This window comes from Brachyistius frenatus, unplaced genomic scaffold, assembly GCF_029030835.1.
Source record: "Brachyistius frenatus isolate BFR_SWC_R1_liver_20210118 unplaced genomic scaffold, ASM2903083v1 Contig_24, whole genome shotgun sequence".
In the NCBI taxonomy this organism is placed as follows: domain Eukaryota; kingdom Metazoa; phylum Chordata; class Actinopteri; family Embiotocidae; genus Brachyistius; species Brachyistius frenatus.
Window position 1 is genome coordinate 2,107,501 of NW_027210623.1, and position 13,122 is coordinate 2,120,622.

At 43.4% G+C, this 13,122-nt stretch overlaps 1 protein-coding gene across 1 annotated transcript in view; it reads left to right on the forward strand.

Annotated features, from left to right (window-relative positions):
• The window catches only part of cbfa2t3 (CBFA2/RUNX1 partner transcriptional co-repressor 3), a 38,953-nt gene that overhangs the window by 6,636 nt on the left and 19,195 nt on the right, over positions 1-13,122 (forward strand).

Below are 13,122 nucleotides of genomic sequence, written 5' to 3' on the forward strand. Positions count from 1 at the left end.
TTGTCAACAAAACATTTGTTGACTAACGGGAAATTAAATTTGAGAAGAAAAATGAAAAATCCATCGCTTCCTCCAACCTCTCAAAAGGAAGAATTTTTGGCTTTTCTCAGCTTTATAACTTTCAATTTTGGACACATAATCAAGAAAACGAAGAAATCTAAAGGGCTTCTCTTGTCTCTGGAAACTTGTAACAGGCATTTTTCTGAATTTGCTGACATTTCATCGACAAAGTTTTTTTTAATTATATGCATCCTAGTAAAAGAAAAGTAGAAGCAGTCATTTAAACTTTCAGCAATAACAAAATGGAAATATCAGTGTTATCAAACACAATAGTTTTTCAACACTGTACTACAATAAAAACGAGCTGCAGCATATGCTTAAATTCTCAATCTTTCCATCTTCAAATCAGTCCACCAACCTGACTACCCCTAAAAACAAGGAAAACGAAATATTGTATTACTGGTGCATGTTCACATGCTGACAGACACATTATTTTGCATTTATTGTATTAAGCTATCAGAAAGCTGTTCCTGTATTTTGTCAGGAGTTAAGTAAAGTAAATGAAGTCTGCAGGATTCTGCTTTCCGTGCTGCCCTCGTCGTCCTGTTATGAGGAAACAGCGGCCCCCACGGGCAGACAGGGGGACAGTCAAACAGTTCACTCAGCTCTCATTGCTTTTTGATTGGAGCCGTTTGGTTTCTGACATAATACGATGGGCTGCAACTTGTTTGTTTGTAGAGTACACACAGCCACATCATTTATACCGTTTGGACTGCTTATTCTGCATTTTGTTTTTTACATGCATTTTATTGTAAAAAAAACAACGTTGTTTTTTAAAAAAACAAACAAATTTCACTGATTGAGTCCTTCAGACACTGGTGCAGGTAAGGTTCTGTAATATAGTGCGGAATATGTCTGCTAATTTTAATCATTTTGTACCAATATGGGGTTTGTACTCTTCAAGTTGGATGTTTTTCAATTTCGAAAGGATTCCGGTGCGATAGCTGCCAGCTCTAGTCTCTGATGGTACCCGAGAGAGAGAGAGAGAGAGAGAGAGAGAGAGAGAGAGAGAGAGAGAGAGAGAGAGAGAGAGAGAGAGAGAGAGAGAGAGAGAGAGAGAGAGAGAGAGAGAGAGAGGTTAGGAGCTCCAGATGGTGTTTAAACGCAGACAGAAGGCTACAGCGAGGACAGAGAGAGAGAGGAGGAGGAGGAGAGAGCCGCGGTAACTGTGCACAGTGGGCCCGGAGCTCACTCATCAGTGAAGACAAAACAAGTCCGACAAACCCAAATTGTGAATTTACTGGGAAATGAAACCATCAAACATGCTAAGCTGAATGTGATTTTCTTCTGGAGAAGTGAAGCTTTTGCAACAACCATCTGAAGACTGCTCGACGGAGGATCGGCGGCGCGTCGGAGAAGTACCGTACACAGAGAAACGTGGTGGTGGAGTAGCCTGTCCGCAGGCTGTAAAGAAACTGTGTCTAAAACAACAACAAAAAAGAAGATACCTTTATCTCCTCGGATGTAGAAGGACTTGCTCCTGACACCACGGACTGTGGCTGAACTGTGAACTATAGAAGAGGGTTTTAAAGTTGTCACTGGAGGAATAATAGACGCACCCTGCAGACCAAAGGATCCGCATCTTTAACAGACAGAATTTGAGGCTTTGCATGGGGGTGTGCGAGGATTTGTGGACTTACAGTAAGAAATAGTAACTGCTTCATAGTTTTGTCTAATTAAAATAACAGGAAAGACTTTTTTTGGCAGTTGAAAGTGTACTGTTGTTTTTTTTTTTTTTTGTATTCCTCTGTCTCGGATGGTTAAAATGAGCAAGAGATCGGATTTACATGGCTGGGACAAGTTCTGATTTTTTTTTTCAACACAAGAAGCTGATTGCTTTAAAAACAAAACAAAAAACTCAGACTTCAAAACCAAAGACGTCAATTTGCTTAAAGAGCCAAGCGCCCTGGCTTTGATTTTATTTCTTCTTTGTTCGATATAACTGAGAAGAGAAATACCTCATAATTTATTAAACCTGGAAAGTCAAGATCCAATTTAAACTCCCAAAGGAAAGTTAAAATGTTTTTGTTAGACTGTCTCTCTTTCCTCTGAATATTTCAAAGACAGAAAAAAAGGAATAACACAGCAAAGGCTTTCTTATTTTCTTTCCAAATGATGAGGATTGAGACGATATAAAAACCTGTTGTAGAAACCATTTGGTGTGGATTATCACCACGGCAGTTACCTCAGCTTGACCTCGACCTTCACAAAGTAAGTACAATCTGCACACTCGCCTGTGTTGAAACAAATCACGCCAAAATATTCAGCTCTTTATTTGTCTAAATTGTTTTTAATTGCACCAGGGGTTGGCAGGAATATACAGAAGATGTGTTTCATATTTGGAGGCTTAGACTGGAAAAATATCTTCAGTTTTAACTTTCATATTCTGATCAACATTGTGTTGCTTTGTGTGTGAGGTCTGTTATTTTGAGGGTGGAGCATTTATCTGATTTGAACATCTTTATTGTTGCTTTCTGTAAATATATACATGTGACTGTCATTGTTTAAGTCTTCTTCAGTTGGTTTGGGATGTTTTATATATAAACACTATGCAAGTGAACGCTTCTTATTATTTAATTGTTGCTTATAAGTGATAAAGAAATATGACTGGAGACAGCATATTAACCTGTATCTGATAAGAGAGAGGGACAAACAGAAAAAGAGACTATAATAACAACAGCATTTATAAGATGAGGTGCACTTATCTTTTTTCACATATCTTTTTTTGTTACTTTTGTAATAGTAAGCTATTTTTGAGCGCCGAGGTAGTGAAAGAGAAAAAGAGACATGGGGGTGTAGTGAGGTGTTTGCCCCATGAGTCTGTGCCGCACATCAAAGTGATGTTGAGACAAAGTGATGACACACAATCTTTGGTCTCTGGGATTTTGGTGTCCATCTGGACTGGATGAAGGCGACGGGTGTGAAGGGATACATTTAGACATTTAACCTCAACTGAACTGAGCTGCGTGGTGCCTCAAAATAGCCTCTTCACCTTGTTGCACGATACTACAGTGCATCCTCAGCGTCTGCTTTTGTGTAAGGAGAATGGAGAAACTTGAAGACCAATCCTTTCTGGTGAGGGCAGGGTGTGTGCATGACTGTGATTATACCGTTTTTGTGGAGACGTTAAAGAAGGAGGTAGAGGAAGCGCTTATTAGGAATACTTTGGCAACCAAAGCAAATAACCACAATTGAAAAATCTGAAATCATAACGGTTGATTTATAACCACCCTTGTGAGGGTGGAGACGCTCCCTCAGAAGAAACAAGTCCAGTCAAAGGTTTCTACCCGCACTTGAACAGCCTCAGCAGCGCACTCTTCCGCATGTGAGTGCAACAGTAAAACACTCTGGCCATTTTCTCTGCAGGATACGGCCCTGTATAATTGGCCCTGGTAAATATCATCTGAATAATTGAACAGTTGATAATAGTCCTGAACAATGGATGGGGGGTTGCAGAGGTGAAACCGCAGTGCAGACACCCTGCCTCACCGCACATTATATCTCCATCACCACCAAGTGAGCAGCTCGTCCTGGCTCCTTCCAAAGGTGGCCGCCCCACTGCTCTGATCAGCAGGGCCTGCCGCCTGCTCAGGCAGATGTCCCCACTTCATCATTAAGTAGCTCTCCTAAAAGGCAGGCCATTCATTATGACCCCAGTCTGCCAAGTATTTATTCACTTCCCATTTACCACAGGTGCATGGGATGTTTTCTGTTTTATATACAGAAAGAAACATACCGCAGAATGTGAGGAGTAGATTCTGTTTTCTTTCATAGACACGCCATCAAGCCAGCAGAGAGTATCTGCTGCTCAGTGACAAGCAGAGGAGACACGCACTTTACTTTCCTTTACTTCATGATGGGTGTTTGTTGTGTTTTTTGGGGGTTTTTTTGTGTGTGGTATATTGCTGCTATTTCAAAGACATCATGACTGTTCTGCCACCTAGGTACTTGCATGACCCAGTGTTAACTAGATAGTTTATCAGAGAGTTACATATCTGGACAGCAGAAATGAGGGAGATGGTGAAAGTCTTGTGCAGGTGAAAAGGCTCCCCGTCTACACTGTCTCAATGCTGCAGGATCAGGGAACAGCTTACATGTTTACTATACGAGTGTGTGGGCTTGGTGAGTGTGGTTTGTGCAAGTGTGTGTGTGGTAATTATTGTGATCTAAATGTGGGCAGTGCAGGTGAAGCTGGCTGTCTAATTAATGAGTGGAGCAGATGGCCTCGGGTGGGCGGAAGCTGCGAGCGCACAGCGAGCCGGTCAGGTGGTCAACACGACACAGACACCTGGGCCATCACAGACAGGACAAGTCAAGCAGCTGACACAAGCCAAAGGTATCAGGCCTGTGTGTGTGCAACTGTTTACATGTCTGTGTATGTATGGCCCTCCTGTAAGTCAACAAACAGATATGCACAGTATTATATCTGATATCGTTTGACCCATTCAAGGAGAGCAGTATCTACTCGCAGCCCCTCTTCGTGTGTTGTACATTTATTAGTTACGAACCGTTGAACCAAATACGTTTAAGCAGTTTAAACTATACAGAAAAGAGAAAAAATAAAAACATTACAGAAACGGCAGCTTGAAAAAAAATATACAATTTTATGAGACAGAATGTTTTTTATTGCTTTATTGATTTTTTGCCAACCACTTATAAAACCCCGACCCCCAAGTTTGAAGCATTAATGTAGAGCATGTTTACATCACTGCGTTCTAAGTTCTAACAGACCCAAAGTTAAACAGTGCATGTGCAGTCTATTATGATGTTTATATGTATGAATGACTTCCTCACTAAAGAGAACCTCTGCTTACATATTACCTTAATACAACCACTTCAATAACACTTTATTCTTTATCAAACAGGATACCAAATGACTCAAAACTAATTCACAGTACAGACTTTTTATATGAACTGTTTGACATGTGTAAATATGTTTCAGGTATCAGTACAACACAATTGTTGTTTCTGTTTCTGTTGTCGAAATAGTCTACTTATTTGTGAGACAATTCTTCTCTGAAGAACAGGAGACTATTTTGTCTCTGATTAACCGATTGTAAGAAGTCACAATGACTTCCCTCCAGGTTGAGAAAATCATCCTTCATAAAAGAGGGCAGAGTACACCATCTGTTTAGTTTGTTTATGAACAAATAGCTACAGTAGCACACAAACAAAGCTGCCAAAGCCATAATTGTTGGGAATGGAAGTGTTGTAATTGTTGCAACCCTGTATGCCCATCTGTGTGTTTGTTCAAGTAGTGCAAAGCACGGAGGTCGATTGAATGGGGATGGTTTTCAAAGGGGAGTTATATACAGGAGAGATTTGTGTGGTTCATTTTACTGTTTGTTGTTCTTTGGTTGTTCAGGAAGAATACATTTCCAGCAGTCATTAGCAGAGCTGATGCTGACATCAGAAACACAGTGTCTTTACTCTACAGTTAAATTGAGTTTGATACAATCAATGTGTAAATTTGTGTATTTTTAAGAGCAAGCGACAAAGTAACTTTCACAGTGCAGAGTCTAAAACATAGTGGGAAAGACCAGTGTGGTCCTGGCTGCCTCCTGCTCCTTCCTCCGTCTTGTGTGTGTGTGTGTGTGTGTGTGTGTGTGTGTGTGTGTGTGTGTGTGTGTGTGTGTGTGTGTGTGTGTGTGTGTGTGTGTGTGTGTGTGTGTGTGTGTGTGTGTGTGTGTGTGTGTGTGTGTGTGTGTGTGTGTTGGTTTGCTCTGCCCCGGTCTGTTCCACATGTGTTTGACATTACTGTGACAAGGCAGCCCAGCCTCTCTGGGGAGATGGAGAATGTCAGAGACTAGAGTCGAGAAGCGAGTAGCTTCCCAACATCTGATGGAATGAGAAACACACTCGCTGGCCGGCTGACGCCACAGCGTGGGAGCAGAGCAGAGGGTGGAGACCAAGTAAAACCACAATTGTGTGTTTGAAATATCACTCGTTCTCTTCCCTACATGTGTACCTATCCACTCACACTCTCAACAATAAAACCCACACACTGTCCATGCTTCTTCACTGCTGGTATCAACAGTTTTCGGTCACTGGATTTAACAGATGACTTTTCTCCAGATTTCGAAAGAAAAGCAAATTAAATATCAAATATTCTTCTCTGTAACATTCAAGGGTGAAATCTCACCTCTTATGGTTGAACCTTTCTAAAAATTATTTGTTGAATTGACTTCAATTTACTAAAATGCATCAAAGTATACAGCATTGACAAATTGCACCCTCGATTATGCATTTCTATAGTGAAGCACATTCTCAGCTCACAGAAATGCTCAGTCATGAATGCAGTTGCAAACAAATGTCATGTACAATATGTAGCTGAATTGCTGACAGCTACAACGGAGAAAAAAACACTTCCTCCTCCTCCCTTCCTTGTCTTGTGCCTATTTCACCTCCTGCCCTCCCTCCTCACCTTTTACTTCCCCGCTTGCCCACTGACCTCTGACCTTCGTTTGACCTTCTTCTCTTCCTTGTCCCATTCTCCCTGCTGCACCTCCTCACCTCCCACCCCTGCTACTTCACGGTAGGAAGTGTGCTGAGATCGGAGTTAGACACAGGAAACAGCTGGGCTAATCTACAGTAGCGCTCAGCTCCGTTTTAATCAAGCCAAGTGGACAGGCCAACAGAGAAAATGGGAAGTACATATCGCCACCGCTGCCTGATATAATGAATCCCTCCCTTTCCTTCTGCCCCACACCGAGCCCTTTATCACAGGCACGGAGTAAACAAGCACAAAGGAACACAGACTGACGTTATTAAGGCCTCCACTCCAAAGCCATCCTCTCTGGACGTCTGGGGAAGTGCTGCAGCGGAGGAGCGTACAGGCAGAGATTGGGAAGGAAGGCATGTCTCTCACATTTGCTCTCTCTCTCTCTCTCTCCTTACAGTATTTGTGAAATTATGTCGTTATCTCCTGGAAACAGATCCTGTACCACACAGATGGTTCCGTCTCTCTTCAAATGGGAGGCTGAGCCACTCAGTGCCGTTGTGTTACCAGTTAGTTGTTCAGACCTTAATCTCGGCTCCAGCCTTCCTTCCTCTTCCTCTCTGTGTCTCCACACACACACACACACACACACACACACACACACACACACACACACACACACACACACACACACACACACACACACACACACAAATTCGACCCCTATAGATAAAAGTATTGCTCGTGTAAAGTACAAATTTTGCTTGGAAATGGATATTTTAGCTTCTCTGAGATATTTGAAGTGCAGAGAGAGGAAGGTCAGAGATGTTCTTGATATGTCAAAGAGCAGTGGTCACTTTGAGGAGCGAGTTATCGCCGGACATTTCAAGTCTCCAGCCTCAGCGGGGTAAAGGGGTTGTGTCTGATGGTTTCCATTCAGTCTTTCAAGTACTACTTCAGACAGAAATCATCCCATTAGTAAAATGCTCTGACCTCTATGAGTTGTCATTAGGGAGGTCTGTACATACTTCCATAGGTGATGTGTTAAATTACGTTTGTGACGGTAGACTTAAGTTTTGTAAATACAGGACCTTCTGTTGATATTAATCACAGGTTTGCGAAGCATTGAATTGGAACTCCTGATCATTCTGCATCAATACATGAGGCAAATAAACCTCTATGGATATCAATAGATGTTTTTGAGAGGCTTATTATGTTGGAGGTCATTATTTAGTTTGCTATACTAGAAAAAAAAATCATTACTCAAAATAGTACAACAAAAGATGTGGGAGGATCAAATAGACTGATATCACTCACTAATCTTTTCAAAATCCTCAGGAACAATAACGAATACAAAATCACATTTTCTATTTTTCTAAACTTTATTCCACAAGATCTCTTTGAAGCATTTATCATGTGGTGTCGCCAAAGATTTAAACGTTCACATGCAGAATTAAAATGAGAGACGAAGGGATCTTTTCGTTATTGTTAATTTATTTGGTGTTTTTCAGATCTTGTCTGCAAGGTTGAACTATACTTACATTTACCGTAGCTTTTACTGGCAGGCATTAGAGAAATTTTATTTACTCATGATTTATTGGCAAAGTTCATATCTTTAGTCTTTGAAATGAAGGAAATTGGCCATTAAGAAAAAGACAATCAATATTAAGTGTAGCTGTTTGTCTTAAAATGACATTGAACCCACTAATACAGTAATGGAATTTCTTATATTTCTATCATCACTGCCATAAAAGATAATGCCAGTGAAGCATAGTACATTTTCACTTTAGATTCACCTAAATCACCAAAGAACAGTTCCTTTAGAGCACACTTACTTTCCACTTTCTTTGACCATGACATGACAGCAGGTCATCTTAATTTGCCAATTAGCTCACATAATCAGCATGTTATTGGCACAGCAGTCGCTCCCTTTCTTCATCCAGCCGCTCTGTTTTTGTGGCGGCGTCCTGTAGTCGGCTTGTGTCCCAGAGGAGTAGCTGGTATTTATTTCGGCAGCTTCCAGCATGAGCTGGCTGTAGGCTAAATGGAGAAACTGTCAAAGCTTCTCTCTAACCTGTCACATGAATGTTCCCCCCTCCGCCACATTCGGTTTCCCAGTGTTTTGTGTGTGTATGTGTGAAGCCTATGGGGTCCTGCAGGATAATACAGAACACCCTCCCCGTGCCTGGCTAATGTCAGGAGCTTTTGTTGCTGTGCCTGCGGGCCAAATGAAGAGGTATGAGAGCGCTGGCAGGCTGGGGAGCAGTTCAGGCTACAGACAGTTTTGTCAGCGCTGACAGCTCCATAATGACAGAGCAGACATTTAACACTGAATGAAATGAAATACAAGACATCAAGCAGGAGAATGACTAATCTCCTGTTTGTTTTCCTATCTTAGCTGTAAGTGACAGCTCAGTGTCAGGTTTGTAACGATGCACAAAGCATAAGAGTGAGAGACACGGGAAGAAAAATAAGCAGCCACTGCGTTCTGTTTAAGGCACATAAATGCAAAGAGTCAGGATCTATGACGAGGAAGAGACGGAGAGGCTGCATTTGCTGTGGTGTGTGTGAGCGCATGCTGCCAGGGTCAAATCTAAGTCTTTTGTGCTCCATAAATCAGCAGGCAGTCGCAGTGACGTAAGAACAAACAGAGCTGCTCTATGCTGCAGCTGGCTGGACCGAGGGAGAAACAGGAGAGAGGAATACAGAGAGGGAAAGAGAGAACAGGACAGCAGCTGTCAGGCCTCCATCGCACACCTGTCACACAGGAAGTGAACGCCGGCCACCGTTTCCTGGATACACCTCCTCAAACACTGCTCCTGGAAGAAATGGAGGGAGGACATCTGCTGTGGGAGAGAGACAGACAGGCAGTCACACACATACTTTAAAAGATCAATAGATAAATTTGCCAAGTATAAGGGATAAATGTGTAATAACATGAGAAGAAAAAGAAATACCGAGTTTCCCATGCCTGTGTTGCCTTTCTCATGTCACCCGCCTTTCAGTCTTATTTGCATGTGTGCGTGTGTGTGTGTGTGTGCGTGTGTGTGTGTGTGTGTGTGTGTGTGTGTGTGTGTGTGTGTGTGTGTGTGTGTGTGTGTGTGTGTGTGTGTGTGTGTGTGTGTGTGTGTGTGTGTGTGTGTGTGTCCAGCCTGTACAGTTAAGAGGATGTTTGTGTTATCGCAGAGCTGTGACAGACAGGTCACTCTGCGTAGACTCCAGCCTAACTCTCCCACAAATACAATAAGCCCACATGCCCTAAACTTAACAGTGGGACATTCCCACGCTAGCTCCTCTCACCCACCCCTCCAGCCTCCAGCCCACCCCAGCCTCTCTCCCTCCTGTGACCAATATGAACTAATCCAGATGTAGTGTAGCCACTCACAGATGTAAGCATAACTCACTTTACATGGCCCTGCTCCTTTCTCCCCTCAGCTCCTTTCCCCAGCCTCCCTCATCACTCAGTTCACAGTCTCGGCCTCCAAGCCTAACCCATCAGAGCAGGAAGTGATGTCACTTGGTGCTGCAGCACTGCTGATGAGGCACATGGAGCTTTTCTGTCTCCAGTTTTGCTTCTCCTCCCAGCCTCCAGAGCTGCTCTGTTGTGGCTGCTGTTGGTAGCAAACCTTCTTTTTGTTTGTCAGGCTTGTCAGGCTGGGTCCTCAGGAGGCCCCCTTGCCCTATTCCCAGGCTGCCCTTCATGCTGCCTGTATGCAATTAACAGAGTAATTAAAAGCCTGATGAGCTAATTGGTGCTGGGTGAGGCTGCAGGTGTTTGGATCTGGCAGCTTATCAATGTGAGCGTCCTTACTGATCATTTTCAAACATGCTTTTCTGTTTTACTGTAATTTAAATATAGGAATTCATGGCATTGGTAGTTAATAGTCATTATAATCAATGCCAGAAACTTTAGATGATCCATATCCATATGACCCAATGTCATTTCTTAATTAGATCTATTCACAGAGTTCTGCTCCCTGACCCAAAACCAGACACTTAGCGGGACCTTTCATGTTGTGTCATGCAGCAGAACTCTTGTTGTGTTCAATCTCAATTTACCCTTGCTCCATCTCTTTCTTGCTGTGCCAATCGTCTGAGTTGATGCATGCTACAGGAAAAGTTCTAGGCTTCTGCAGAACTGTATTTCACACCAGAGTACTGATATTAAAATGAATTATGTCATTTCTGATGGAGCCCAATAACTGAGCTCATCAGAAAGTCTGATCTGATGTTGCTTCGTGGCAGCCTGAGGCTAAGCTCTCAGCTGGCAAAATTAGGCACATGGCTGACAGGATGAGGAAAAGAAGATGTCGATGAGTGGAAACAAAGGAGAGTTTTCAGGCAGAGCAGAAGCCACATGTAAATTCTTCTCTCTGCTCATGTCAGCCTGCCTGTGTCTGGCCCATTCCCAGATGTACAGTACATGCACAGTCACTTCCTCATGTGTGTGTCTCTTACTTGTCTCCTACTTCCTCCCTCATATCTCTGCTCTGCTCTGCTATCTCTCTCTCTCTCTCTCTCTCTCTCTCTCTCTCTCTCTCTCTCTCTAGCCCCGCCCCCACCCCTCTATCTGTGGCAGCTGTGCTGGTGATGGCTGTGTGCCCATGGTGCAAGCTGGCTGTGGGGTCCCAGGTGGCCCACATGACAGTTATTGATGTTCAGGTGTTCAGCTCCTCTCACACAGGGACCCTGGAGCCACACACACACACACACACACACACACACACACACACACACACACACACACACACACACACACACACACACACACACACACACACACACACACACACACACACACACACACACACGCATGCATGCATGCATGCAAACACAGACATGCAGAAGCACAAAACACATGCATATCTCCCAGTGTAGTTCACACACATACACATATACGTGCAAGTAGTCATGTACTTGCACAGTTTCCCATATAAACTGCGTATTACTCTATTGTTTCTGAGGAAGTGTAAACAACACACTAACAAGTACAACAGAGAATTTGTGCATACAGCTGCTGGGCTGTCTGGAGAGCAACAAGACTTACAGTTTTCAATGTGAGATGAAAAGAACCAGCTTTGTGATGCAGTCTGGTTTATATGTGTCCTATGACCTGGTATTTGGGACTATTCTCTGTGTGTGTATGTGTGATGGGATAGCCAGTGTCAGTACCAGTGCCCAGTGCAGCCCTAACACACTCCAGATGTGTCTGGCTAGCCAGAGAGTTGTTCTTGGCACAGCCTGCCCCGGCCGAATGTCACAAATACTTTCCTTTATTTAGGAATGGCTCTGGGTTAGTGGCTGGAGAGAAAGTCGGAGGCGAGGATGGATGAATGAGGGGGGGATGGGGATGGGGGGTAAGAGGGGACAGGAGGGGGGGAGCAAAGGGAGGAGAGCTAGATGAAAAGAATGAAATAAATAATTAGCAACATAGAAGGACAGGAGAGAATGAAGAGGAGGGGGGAGACTAAGAGAAGAGATGGAGAAGGATAGAAGATGGAGAGGGAGGAGAGAAGGAGGCGGGAGTGAGGCAGGAACAGCTCCAGTCTAGCATCTGGATTTTATTAGCAGCCGTTGGGAAAATCTGAAAAGGAAGTTTTTTCTCTGTGAGCACGTCGGCAGCAGTGATATGCTGCACATAACCACTTCACTGCCGACAAGAGGAGCCAGGCCCTCCCAAAGGAGAACAGATGGTCACTAGAACTTCAATACAATTACATCAACAGCTTTCACAGATATAAGCTGTAAGACAGGATCCCTGCAGCTCAGAGAGACAGTAATACAACTCCTCTAACCTTAGCACCTCTGGCCCTGAATGAATTGTCTTTTATCCATCCTTGCTCCCTGCTTGTCATCAAGTTATTGTTGCTTTTCTCGCCAGTTTAACCATTTAAAAGGAAACGTTGATGCTTTTGACTTTAAAAAGCTGGTGACCTGTCAATGGTTTGCTTATGGTAATCTGATCAAAGACAGGATGGTTTTTGTCAGCGCTTATTAAGAAGAAACAATGACCTCCCTCCAACCCCTGCCCCTCATTCCCCATTCCCCAGTTTGGTTTTCATTCAACATGTTTGTTCAGCGGTCATTGCATGTGTATGATCACAGAGTCTACAATTTGTGAGGACAAATTTGAGTTTTAGACCATGGGGGTGAGGACATTTCTGCAAAGTGAAGACATTTTGCGGCATCTTTAGATTTACCTTCACAGGGTTGTTTGAGGGTTAAGACTTGCGATTACAATTAGATTTAGGTTAAAGTTAGGGCAAGGGGCTAGGGAACACATTATGGCAGTAAGAGTCCTCATGACGATAGAAGCACAAACGTGTGTGTGTGTGTGTGTGTGTGTGTGTGTGTGTGTGTGTGTGTGTGTGTGTGTGTGTGTGTGTGTGTGTGTGTGTGTGTGTGTGTGTGTGTGTGTGTGTGTGTGTGTGCACTGTACTGGCCTCTGTCTCCCACCCTGTCATTAGTGAGGGCTTCAAAGCCTCTGAACTCTAAATCAGCTCAAGATGAAGCGGAGTCTGGGATCTGTCTGCAGAAGCAGCCTCTGTGCTGACACACAAATACAAATATACACACATTCTCATCTTACCTGTGACACAGTTCACGCTGACAACGAGGCAAAT